The following is a 12,158-nucleotide window of genomic DNA, read 5'->3' on the forward strand; positions in this document are numbered from 1 at the left end:
CCAACCCCAGTTGCTCAAGCAATCTGAACTTCTGCCCACGTTGCCTGTCGCATGAGCTGCTGCCTCCCTCCGGGTGCTCTGTCGGTACCATTACTTGCCTGAGCTTGCAATGGCTCCGTGTCGTTGCGAAGTGTGGTCCCTTGTGCCTGCCAGCCCTTCCTGACCCCTCTTCTCCCGCTTTCCAGTCCAACACTGCCTTCCTGCAAATCCATCCTTCAAGTATCAGTTTATCTTGTCACTTTTTCTCAAGGGGTCTCCATGGTCCTTCCGCCACTGTGCCAGACTGAGAAAAGATCCTAGCTCCTCAAGTTGAAAACAGTTCTCAGCAAGCCTGAGCCCCAAGGCTGCCTCTTCCCCAAGGCAATGACTGAGGAATAGGTCTTACCTATGTCTACATGGCCCATATTAGGTCTTCTCTGAGAGTCTAGAATAAATCAATGAATCAAATATTCAATAAATCAATGTCCTAATGCCTCCTGATAGTTGAGAGAACTTGGAGCCAGGGGGCTTGGAGCCATCCCACCACTGGTGAACTTGGCATCCTCAGACCAATGACTTCATCTGTCTATACATCAGGTTCTACCAGCTGGGGCTCATCCTAGGTCTATCGCAACGCCTCTTCATGGATATCAACCAATGTCTGGGAAACACCGCGGTAGCACAGAGGCATGATATAAACACTGGCCGTGCTCGTTCTATTTTTTTAGGCCTCATTTCAAATGCCACCTTCTCGAGAAGACATCTCCTGTCCCCCCATCTCAATCCCCGTGCCCTTATCACTTCCTAGAGTTGTATTATTTGTTTATTGATTTACATATTCATTATTAGTATTCTCCACTAGCATATGAACCCTGACCTAGTAAATGGTGCCTTAAAAAACAGGTTTGGCACATAACAGGTGTTCAATAAACATTTGTGAAAGCAAGAAAGAATTAGAAGGAGGAAGATGTCAATCTGCCTTGAAGGAGCCTGACTGGAGGGGACAGGAGACCTGGGAGGGCATCCTCACCTATAAATGGGTAAAACATCAAGAAGGATCTGCTGCAAACCAGCCAAAGGGACCTCTGGAAGATTCTCAACATTTTCAAGAAGGGGCTGGGCAGTGGGGCTGCCAGGAGACATTCACAGAGCCAGTGGAGACATGCAGGTTCTGCCTAAACAGGTCACAGTTAGTTCTCTGGAGGCCAAGGGATCATTTTAATGGAGTAAGTCCACCTTAGGGAGGCAGGGGCTGCCATTTCCCCACAATTGTGTGTTAATTATTTCCTGGCCTAAGGCATTCTATGTTAATTGCTCTCCATTGAAAAACCCCAAGTTTCTGTTTGTGTTGGCAAAAGCTAGGGGGAGGAAGGAGGAAGGATGTGTCATTAAAAAAAAGATTACTTAAATCCCCAAGAGGACACTGCCTCCGACCTTCCAGGGTAGACCAGTTACACAGACCCTTAGAATACCAAATAGCATCTTCAAATGCTGTGTTGATGGGTGTGTGTTCCTCTCCTCTGATTCTCAAGGAAAGAAATGTTTGGTCTTACTCTACTTCTCCATTTTTAGCCTCACGGTCCAAGCTCCCTAAAGTTTTCTGCTAAAGCTTACTCCTTCAGAGACAGTAGTAGAGGTCAGTAGCAAAGGCAGGGGGGTGGAAATCATGTGGGCAGAGAATTCTTCCCTAACCAGGGGAGAAATGGGACTATGGAGAACACACTGTTGGTGTCCCACCCAGATTGTCTTTAACAGACTGATACACACCATCTCCAACTGGTGTGGACACTGGCTAAAAGTTCACAGCTGATTCTTTTTCTCTTACAGCAGGAATCAGAAAACCACAGCCCATGGGCCAAGTCCAGCCCACCACCTGCCTTCATCAATAAAGTTGTATTGGAACACAGCCATGCCCATTCAACATTGACCTTGTCTCTATGGCCCCTTCCCACCCCACCCCACCCCCACTCCCTCCACAAGTGCAGAGCTGAAGTGGTTACAACACAGACTGGGTGGCCGACAAAGTCTGAAATAGTCACTCTCTGGCCTTTTATGGAAAAAGTTTGCCAACGCCTACTACAGAGCAATGTTATCCAACAGAGCCACAGATGCGAGCCATATATGTAATTTCATTTTTTCTGACAGCCACATTGAAAAACATAAATAAAAGCAAACCAGTGAAATTAATCTTAATAATATATTTTCTTTAACCCACTGTATTCAAGGTGTTATCATTTTAACATGTAATTGAGTTGTAATCTATTTATGATATAGACGTCTACTTTTTCATGTGAAGCCTTCGAAAATCTGGTCTGTATTTTATCACAAGGTACATCACAAGGTAAGGTAAGACCAGCCACGTTCCGAGCACTTCATAGTCCTTCCCTACCATGTTGGGAAGGACTGCTCTACAAAGTCTCCTCTGGGAGACTAGGAGACTCCTTACTCAAAGATTCTACACCTATCAAAAAACAGAAAGTACATATATTGGTCTCTGCCCCTGCTCCTGACAGAGAGCTCCTGAAATCCTTATAATTTCCTAAATGATACGAGCACCAAGAGCATGTTTTTATTCTAATATATGGTCAGTGACCTTGGGTCCTGACACAGAGCTCCTGAGTCCCTCGAAATGTGATAGGAGTGTCTTTTGTTCTAAGGAGGCAATGCTTGGTGGCCTTCTGGATGGGAGCTGGTCACCAAAAAGACCAACTCATGACTAGAGGCTTGGAGTTTTCAGCCCCGTTCTCTACCCTCCAGGAAGGGGGCAGGGACTAAAAACTAAGTATCGATCGTGCCTACATGATCATGCGATCAAACCGCAAAAACAAAAGGTTCAGAGGGCTTCACACTGTTGCTGAACACACGAAGGTACTAGAAAGTCCATACTCCTTCCCATATGCTCTGCCCTATGGATCTCTTCCCTCTGAATACTCATCTGTATCCTTTATCATATCCTTTTATAATAAACCGGTAAACAGAAGTAAGTGCTTCTCTGAGGTCTCTAAGCCATTTCAGCAAATTATCAAACTCAAGGAGGGGGGTCCTGGGAAGCTTGACTTATAACTGGTTAATCAGAAGGCCAGGTGACACCCTAGACATCACCCAGATGATGATCCTGATGATGAGATTATCATCAGAGAGCAGCTCAAAAAAAAAAAAAAAGAGGCTTATGCCAGCATCCCCATCTAAGGCTCTGATTCTAGAAAACTTTTCTTAACATAGACAATATTTATTGAGTACCCATCATATGCCAGACACTTAATAACTGTTATCTTATCTCACTATACAGCTATGAGGTAGGAAATATTGGCCACATTTTAAAGATAAGGGACCTAACGTAGAGGAGTACGTTCAGCCACTCAATAACATATTGGGGGGCTCTTTCAAATTACCGTTACAACGGTACGTGGTAATATTTAAACACTTATGGCATCATGTTGATTTGGAAAACATAAGATAAAAAGGCACTGTGTGAATACAAGTGTTTTTAAAATAGGACCATTTTTGAAAAGCCTGAAAGGAAATAGACCACAGTGTTATCGATCTTACTTTGGGCAATTAGAATTAATGGCTGTTTATTTTTTTCAACTTCCTACCATTGTGTGCTTTCCACTTTTTCCAAAGTGCGTGGTGAGTACTTCTCCTCTGAAGAGACTGGCTTACCTTGAGAGCAGGGCAGTGTAACAGTAAAAGCGTTTCATTTGGTTTGGTTTGGGAAATAGTCAAACCGGGGTTCGAATCCCAGCTCGGCCACTATCAAGCCCTATGACTTGAGTTAATGCCTCTAAATCTCAATTTTCATATCTGTAAAAGGGGCAGAGGGTGGCAATGAGATACATCCCATAGGGTTGTTGTGATAATCAAGTGAGATTTGGGGTTTAAAGTGCTCAGTGCAGTGCCTGGCACTAAGTAGGTCTTGGTGGATGGCAGACGCATAGATAGAGGCTGCCCAACCCCAAACGCCCCATGCTTCTATAGATCCCCATCATGATCTTCCAAATCCTCTCAAATCTGGTTGCCCCGCGATCTGCAGCAAAAGCCATGATTGGCAATTTTGAGTCCAGGAACAGTCCCCACTCAGGGGGATCACGGTCGCTCCAATCTCTGCATATTGAGGCCACCAAGTCCCATTTCTCAGGGGAACCGGGCTCCCATCCCACAGCTGTGCACTAATACCTTCAAGGGGCAGACAGTTCTTTCCCCTTCTCCTTTATGTGATTAATGAGACTTAAATTGGCCCAGTGATAGATGAGTTATCCTAAAGGCATCGAATATTTAAAACTGAATTCTCCTTTGACAAAAATAGTCCGTGGGTTGCAAGAGCTGCTGTCCTGACATCCCTGTTAGCTAGCACATGATGTCTACCGGTGCTGAGTGAATTCCTGCTACGCGTTCACCAGTATCAAGGACTGAGACACCCTTCTCTTTGCTGTTCCTATGAAGGCAATGTGTGTGCTCTACATCTTTATCTTAAGTGACCAGACTTGTTTATAGCTGCTCCAAATAATTACGTCTGAATGCATTTGCGCTTAGCACACCCCAGACCACACACTCCTCCGATTAAGGGTTTCTAAATGGAATTCTTCCCTGGAAATGAGCCTTAAGTGGATTTCTTCACTTAAACAAGCTCCTGTCCCAGATATCCACGCGGTCCTTGGAGAGAAGTTTCTAGACCATATCACGCTCCCTGGTGCAGTCTTCCACATTTTTCAGGGTGTATTTGCTTCCCCTGTACCTGCATTCACCTACTAGCCCTTGCAGATCTCCCAGATTCCTGACCACTACCCCACACCTCACCCATCCCCTAAGTCCCAGGGAAAAGTGACCTCCACCATGGGGCCACCCCAGATTACTCTGAGCAACTCAGTCCTCTCTGAACCCCTAGACTAGGTACTGGGAAGAGTAAATGTTTTAGCTTTGAAGGCCGTATGGGTCTCTGTCACAATGACTCAACTCTACTGTTGTAGCACTGACAGCCGGAGACAATATGGGAATGAATGAGCATGGCTGTATTCTAATAAAACTTTATTTACAAAAACAGTGGCAAGCAGGATTTGGCCCATGGGCTGTAGTCTCTGGACTCTTGCCCCAGTCTATGGACAGTGGCCATGCTAGTGCCTGACTCAGATCATCTCTACCGGCTGCTAATGGCTCACGGCTGCCCCTTCTCCACCTTGGCTTCCAGAACCATCTCTCCTAGAAAGTTACTTTGCCCTGCGTCCACTCAGGGGAGCACCCACAGCCAACAAAGGGCTGACTGAAGTAAAGGTACAAAACGCCAGCCACTTGCCTCAAGGCAGCACCCCCTCTGTGATACAATTCATGCTCCAGATTTCCCTGTGGGATCAGGCTGAAACTCATCTCCCACCAAGGCCACATGCTCGCTTAGCTTTGTTCCTCTGCCTTATTCTGATTCCTCACCTGCCTTCTCCTCACTAAGGGAAACACTCCCAACCAAATCTGTGTCTTGGGCTTTACCTCTAGGAAATCAACCTGAGATAAGATGTTAAAACCCAAGCTGTATCGTCTTCTTCTCTTGGCTGTCTTATGCTCCCAAGGTGCATCTTTCCCAAGACCCTGAGAGCCTTGGAGGGTGGCGAATGCCAAGGAGGATGGCTCTTTGGGACATTTGTAGAGGACAAAGAATACAGAATCTGACAGACGTGGGCTCTGTCACCTTCCTGGAACATACGACAGTCAGAATAACAACAAACACAGTGAGAACAGTGGCGAGAGCAGGGAGCAGGTCTTGAGCAGCATGGCAGGCGCTATGCTGACTGCATCGTGTTAGTTACTTTGGCACCCACACAGGCACACACACACTATTGTTTGGAGGTTGTGTTGTCAGCCCGTTTGTAAATGAGGACACCCAGGCTCGGTGAGTACCCACATCACCCATTTCCCAGATAAGAACAACAATGGCTGCCTTGAAAAGCTGCTCTCATGGGGCGCCTGGGTGGCTCGGTCGGTTAAGCGTCCGACCTCGGCTCAGGTCATGATCTCGCGGTCCGTGAGTTCGAGCCCCGCGTCGGGCTCTGTGCTGACGGCTCAGAGCCTGGAGCCTGTTTCAGATTCTGTGTCTCTCTCTCTCTGACCCTCCCCCGTTCATGCTCTGTCTCCCTCTGTCTCAAAAATAAATAAACGTTAAAAAAAAAATTTTTTTTTAAAAAAAAGAAAAGCTGCTATCATCATTTACGCAAAGGTCAAAGTGCCCAGTAACCAGCGGATTCTCCAAAAACATTTCGCTTTATTATCAGGTCTTGTTATTAGTTGGCTGGTATGCCCACAGTTGACGGGTTTTTTTTTTTTTTTTTTACCTGACTTGATCCTTTTTCCAGCACCTCGCTCTGCCCATTTTTACCCCACCCCCCCCAACCCCGAGCTTTCCATTTTTAATAGGACGAGGAACTCTAACATGAGAAAATCAAGCTCTGTCATGAGCTTCAAGGCAGTCTAACCTCCCCACTCAGGCCCCCTCCTGTGGACCAAAGATTCTTGCCCCCCACCAATAATCAGAATATGCTGCAATAAGAGGATGACTGCATCACATCTACTCACTAATGTATCCAACAGATATTTAATGAGTGCCCACGTATCTGCCAGCTTCCAAGATGGCCTCCAGTGATTCTCACATCCTGTGATTCACACTATCACCAAGAGTACGCCATCTTGAAAGTGGATCCTCCTGAGCTAATCAGATGATGGCAGCCCCAGCCAGCATCTTGACTGTGATCTCAGGACAGGCCCTGGGCCAGAACCTTCTGGTCAGGCCAGTCCCCAATTCCTGACCCACAGAAACCATGGGAGATAATAAACGATTGTTATTGTCTTAAGCCATCAACTGGGGTGATTTGTTACGTGGCATTAAACAACTAATATGGTACTCACTGGAATATTACATAGCAGTTTAAAATAATGTTTGTGAGGGGCACCTGGGTGGCTCAGTTGGTTAAGCATCCGACTTCAGCTAAGGTCATGATCCATGCTTTGTGAGTTCGAGCCCTGTGCTGGGCTCTGTGCTGACAGCTCAGAGCCTGCTTTGGATCCTCTGTCTCCCCTCTCTCTCTCTCTGCCCCTCCCCACACACTCTCTCTCTCTCTCAAATAAATAAACAGTAAGAAAAAAGATGTCAAGAGTATCAAGGTTGAGAGACCCTGTAAGAGAGGAAGGAGAAGGGAGAATGGCAAAAACCAAATCGAGAATTTTGAGATGTGAAACCTGGGCTAGCGCCTTCCTCTTCTGCTTTGGTTCTCCACTTGGGACATGGTCTTGACCTTATCATGACTCCCTCATCAACATCCACAAAAGGAAGTGGGGTCATTTTTTAAATAGGCACGCCCATCACAGAATGGAAGTCTGAAGGAAGTCGAAGACAAGCTTTACCACTCGAACACATTCCACAGCTCAGTTTGGTGCTGGGTTTGCCGACTCTTCTCTCTGCCAAGCCCACCCCCTTTTTGTAAGGAAAGATGTGTTGATGTGTCTTTTCAGTCATTTTACACATCTTATCATTTACTTATTCCACCTCATTTCACAAAGGGTTTGAGGCAGCCAAGTAGATATAAACAAACAATCATACACCCAAACCAGGAGCAATACAGATTAGAATAAGGGGTGTGGAGGGTTTTTCGTTAAGGTGGTTGTCTGTTTGGAAACTTTTCTCTTGAAGAACTCCCCATCAAATACGCCCTGTACACAAACACACACCTGCTCCACGGGGATCCTGTTCGTCTGTGAGATCTGGATGTATTTGACTCTTCCCACGGCCAGAGTGAACACGCGATCCCAGAGTGACCTGTCAGAGCACCGCTCCGCCTGGTCAACGTGATTGGTGCAGGGACCGGCATGCTATCAGAGACTAATCACAGACCTCTCCAAGGTTCTTTCCAACCTTGTGGAGAACTCCAGCTGTCCCATTCTCTGGGGTCTGGAAGTTAAGGACAATGCTGCATTAGGACTGCCAGCCCAGGAAAAGAGCCTGTCTTAAAATTAAGACAAGGGGGCGCGTGGGTGGCCCAGTAGGTTAAGCATCCGACTTCGGCTCAAGTCATGATCTCGCAGTTCTCAGGTTTGAGTCCCACAGTGGGCTCTGTGCTGACAGCTCAGAACCTGGAGCCTGATTTGGATTCTCTGTCTCCTTCTCTCTGTCCCTCCCCTACTCATGTTCTGTCTCTCTCTCTCTCTCTCTCCCTCTCTCTCTCGCCTTCAAAAATAAATAAACATTAAAAAGGGGAGGACGGTAGCCTGGGTGGCTCAGTCAGTTAAGCATCCAACCCCAGCTCAGGTCATGATCTCAGGGTTCGTGAGTTCAAGCCCCACGTCAAGCTCTGGGCTGACAGCTCAGAGCCTGGAGCCTGCTTCAGATTCTGTCTGTTTCTCTCTCTATCTCTCTCTCTGCCCCATGCCTGCTCATACTCTCTTTTTCTCTCAAAAATAAATAAACATTAAAAAAATTTTTTTAATTAAGATGAGGGAACACACAAAGTCTACAGATGGAGAGAAAGGGCTCTGAGAACACCTGTTGAAACCCAGTGATGTCTGAAGGTCAGTGACGTGGTCCACTGAATCTGTTTGCTTGCATTCAGTTTCTGTCACTAGAATGTAAAAGATCCTGACGCAGTCCAGGCACATAGCAAGATGAGGGAAAAATGGAAACCAGAGAACAGGAGATGAGAATCGATGCAGGTTTGAATTTGGTTGCCTTTGTGGGTCAAGGAAGGTTAGGGTGACCAGGTACATCGTTCTCCGTAGGTTTGCCGAGAATATTCGAGCTCCTTAGGAAACGCCAAGCTTTCTCCTAGCACCAGCTTCTCAAAACACAATGGGCTTTGTAGAAGGAAATGCTGAGATACAGAGGATGTCCCCTTCGGCGCACACCCTTCAGCAAATATAATCATGGGATCTACAAAGCTGTTGCCCAGACTCTGTTGCAAATCCTGAGGAACACCCCCCACCCACCCTCCGACCCGCCGCCTTACAGGGTTGGTCAGCTTGATTCTGTGGGATCAGGAGAAAGGCAACATGATCCAACTCTGCACAATCCTGAAGATTCTCTCCACCGGTGAACGTTCCTAGAGCCAGTTCTAGAACACTGTAGCCACTAACAATTCTCAGCCTGTTCTGCCCTTTCCTGCTTGGAAATCAGCTTACTTGTACCAGCTCCTGAAGGTTCTGCCCTCCCCTACTGAGAAGGGAAGCTCAAGAGAGTTAGAATCTCCCGTCCTTCAGCCCCAAGGAAGATGGCAGCAAGGTGTGTGGAGACGTCAGGGGCGCCACCCTCAAGAGCCTCCCTTGTCCTCACCTTCTGTCCCCAGGATTAATGCAAGCTGTTAGGATCTCACGCTACCAGCAGGCTGTCACTGCACTAGGGATCTCAAATGGCTCCAGCCCAAGTCACAGATTGTTCCAGAGTCTTTGTCCTTGCAAAGAAAAAGGAGTAAAGCCATCGTGCCCCTAAACTTGTCCTGGAGCAGTAATGCTTTGACAAAGCCTAGTCTGACCATGTGCCATACTCGAGTTCCATGGACAAAGGCAGGTCTGGAGCAGAGTATCCCAACACAACACTCGGGAAGACAAGGTGTGTTTGTTTTGTCTGTTGTTGCTGCTGCCTTGGAACCGTGCCAATGGTTTTACACACGGTATTTCGTTTAATCTTCATGGCAATCCAAGGAACCAGCCGTAACACCATCACTTCCTGTGGCAGGAGGGAGAGGATATGCACTTGGCCCCAGGTCACACCACAGGTAAGAGGCACAGCCCACGAGTCTGGACCCACGTCTAAGGGACCCCAAAGCCCACGCTCCGGTCTCTGCCTCAGACCCTGACAGGTGGACACCATGGAACCACAAGTGGGCAGAAGAACCCCCTGCCCCAGGCCTTCATTAACAAAAAATGCCTTCCTTACCAGAGCCATGTATGAGCCACACCGTTAAAATAGGATATCTGGGGGGGGGGGGGGGGGGGGGGGGGGGAGGGGGCACCTGGGCAGCTCAGTCAGTTAAGCACCCGACTCTTGATTTCAGCTCAGGTCATGATCTCACAGTTCACGGGACGGAGCCCCACGTCAGGCTCTGCGCTGACGGCCCAGAGCCTGCTTGGGGTTCTCTCTGCCCCTCCCCTGCTGGCTGTGCTCACTCCCTGCCTCTTCAATAAATAAAACTTTAAAAAAATTAAAATAAGCTATCTGGGAGGAGTCGACCTTTGGTTGAGTATCTACCCCTTATACCAGAGTCCAAATCAGTGAGCTGAATACTTGGGGCTCTTAAGACAGTGTTTCTCAAAATACGGTCCAGGAACATCTATACCAGCATCACCTGGCAGAAGGGCAAGCTTGTTAAATGGCCATGCGTCCCAGGCTCACCCCCAGACTTGCTCTCTCAACATCTCTGCCCCGAGAGAATGAGGCTCCGCTGACAGACCTTGTATGCACAAGACCGTGTTCCACGCCGGGCATATGCTAGGAACCTTATCATTTCTATCATTCCTGTGATGCTTCATCCAATACCACCAAGAGGGCAGGGAGAGGCAGGAGAAGGGGGAGGCGGGGTGAGAAACGTTGATGGAGTGGGGAAAACACCAACCAGATTTAGGGATTCAAATCCCAACATAGCCACTTAGACGGAGTGATTACCTCCCTGAGCATGTTTCCCACACACTCTTCAACATCCACAGTTACAGGCTGTTTGGGTGTCCCCTGACCCCCACAACTCATACGTTAAAGCCCCAACCCCCAAGGCGACTGTATCGGGAGACAGGGCCCGTGAGGAGGTGATAAAAGTTGGGGCGCCTGGGTGGCACAGTCAGTTAAGCGTCCGACTTCAGCCAGGTCACGATCTCGTAGTCCGTGAGTTCGAGCCCCGCGTCAGGCTCTGGGCTGATGGCTCAGAGCCTGGAGCCTGTTTCCGATTCTGTGTCTCCCTCTCTCTCTGCCCCTCCCCCGTTCATGCTCTGTCTCTCTCTGTCCCAAAATAAATAAAAAACGTTGAAAAAAAAAGCTAAATGAGGCCACAAGGGTGGGGCCCTAATCAGATAGCACTGACACCCTTTTAAAAAGAAGTAGACACGGCAGACAGCTGTCCTCCAAGTGAAGACACAGCAAGCAGGCAGGTATGGGCAAGCCGGGATGAGAATTCTCAGCAGGAGCCAAATGGACTAGACCTTGATCTTGGACTTCCCAGCCTCCAAAACAGTGAGAAATAATTTTCTGTTGTTGAAGCCAGGGAGTCTGCGGTATTTTGTTACAGTAGCCCGAGTGGCCTGAGCGGACATGTACCATTAAGTGAGATAAACAAAGTGCAAGGCTGTTTATAAATGTTAATAAATATGTAGAGCATCTTTGGGAGAACAGACAGTAAAACTTGTTACAGTGGTGGCCTCTGAAGAGAACAGGGGACACCTAGTGCTTCCTTTACACCCTTTCTACCACTTGATTTTTTACTCCGTATACGTATTGACCTATTCAGACAGAGAAATACATTAATGTTTCAAATGCATTCTAAGTACAGGCGCCTGCGTGGCTCAGTCGGTTAAGCCTCCGACTCTGGATTTTGGCTCGAGTGGTGATCTCACGGTTGGTGAGATGAAGCCTGACACTTGAGATTCTCTCTCTCTCCTTCTCCCTCGCGCCCCCCTCCCCTCCCATGTTGGCTCGCATTCTTTCTAAAATAAGATTTAAAAAATAAATACATACATACATGCAAAATAATGCACTCTATGTCAACGGGCAGAGGACACTGCCCAGAGACCTAGGGAAGCTGTCCTTCGGGGAAATCCCCAGCTACACAAACCATCTGAGAATCAATCCCTGAAATGTCAAGAAATACACAAGGCAAGGGCAGTGGAGGGGGCGGGGAGGGGCTGGGGTTCACGGGAGGCCCGGCTAACTGTATGAGGGTACCCGGCCGTATTTTCTGTTCCACCTTATAATAGTGACCCTAGAAGAGACGTCTTTGGGGCTACGGGACAGATAAATGAGCCCCGCTACTTTCCAGCCAGTCCACACTGTGCCAAGGGGAGGGCAGGTCAGCAGACAGGCACTTACATGGCATTAGCTTGGATTCACAGAACTACACACTGGAGTCCCTTCTGGGGCAGGGGTCTGGGGCCAGAGGGAGCAGCTAAAGTCACGTTCAGCCAGCATCACCCACCGTGCCTGTTTCTCAGATCGAGCACCAGATGAA

At 47.9% G+C, this 12,158-nt stretch overlaps 1 protein-coding gene across 2 annotated transcripts in view; it reads right to left on the bottom strand.

Annotated features, from left to right (window-relative positions):
- SHISA9 (shisa family member 9) overlaps positions 1-12,158 on the bottom strand; it is a 279,798-nt gene that overhangs the window by 237,947 nt on the left and 29,693 nt on the right. The window lies entirely within an intron of this gene.

Source organism: Felis catus, chromosome E3, assembly GCF_018350175.1.
Source record: "Felis catus isolate Fca126 chromosome E3, F.catus_Fca126_mat1.0, whole genome shotgun sequence".
In the NCBI taxonomy this organism is placed as follows: Eukaryota; Metazoa; Chordata; class Mammalia; order Carnivora; family Felidae; genus Felis; species Felis catus.